This window comes from Bison bison, unplaced genomic scaffold, assembly GCF_000754665.1.
Source record: "Bison bison bison isolate TAMUID 2011002044 unplaced genomic scaffold, Bison_UMD1.0 scf7180017864373, whole genome shotgun sequence".
Taxonomy (NCBI): domain Eukaryota; kingdom Metazoa; phylum Chordata; class Mammalia; order Artiodactyla; family Bovidae; genus Bison; species Bison bison.
In genome coordinates, this window is record NW_011494945.1 from 10,347,690 (window position 1) to 10,348,658 (window position 969).

General features: G+C 45.3%; 1 protein-coding gene across 1 annotated transcript in view; it reads left to right on the forward strand.

Moving 5' to 3' along the window:
- Nucleotides 1-735: 735 nt before the first annotated feature.
- POPDC3 (popeye domain containing 3) overlaps nucleotides 736-969 on the forward strand; it is a 21,277-nt gene continuing 21,043 nt past the window's right edge. The window contains exon 1 of the mRNA XM_010856677.1: nucleotides 736-801. The gene's annotated coding sequence lies outside the window, so the exon portion shown is untranslated. The remainder of the gene's footprint in view (nucleotides 802-969) is intronic.

The following is a 969-nucleotide window of genomic DNA, read 5'->3' on the forward strand; positions in this document are numbered from 1 at the left end:
GGAACCTCTTGAAATGCCACTTAGCAGTTTCAAATACATCTGATGTCAAACCTCCTGACCTTCTTGCTTCCCCAGCCATATCCAATTTAAACTGGATTTCCAACATTTCTGAGTAAATCCCTAGAATGAAGCACAACAGCAAAGGCCTGGAACACATGCGGTTTCCAGCCCCATATAGAGTATAGGAATACAGGTACTTTTTGCCCCTCAGTCCTAGTATCCATTAAAAGAAGTTAATTTTTACCATTTATATTACTTTAATGGCTATTCTAGGGACCAAAAGAGCCCCTGATTATTCAGTAAATGTTCCTGGAATCACTGCAACCAGAACAGTTATAGAACATGAGCGAGGGTGCTGAGAGAAGGGAGGAGATGCAAATTCTCAAGTAGGTTGTGTTTCACTGTTCCCTCACCAACCACCAGAGTCTGATCACCAAAACCAAAGAAAACTTCACTAACTTCATGGGAGGGAAAAAATGCATTTGATTTCTGCCTTAAGTTGTATGCATTAGGGCTCATTACTAACGAACTTTTTTGTGGGGATCATCTGTATTTAAATTTTTTTTCTTCTATTATTGTCCATGCTCTTCATCCATTTGCCTTGGAGACATTCATTGATTTGAATCAAGATATTAACTGTTCTGTGCCCTCTTTACCCAAATATTCCCATCCCCATTCCAGTCACTGATCTCATTTTGTTTACAGTGGGGGTGGGGTAGAGAGGGCAGAAGTACACTTGCTTCCCTTCCCATCCAAGGAGTGAACCCCATGGTCCTCTGCCTGGCATATAGTGAACACGAGGTTCGTTTTACAACTGTAAGCTGCGTTCACTAGAGACCCATCTTTGCAAACTTTGTTCCGCCGCTCAATGGCTAGGTTGATCAGCAGTCCGACGACTCCCTGGAGGCTGGGGCTACCCGGGCCCCGCGCCGTTCCTGCCGCCGCCACCCCGCCCTCCCCGCGGTCCCC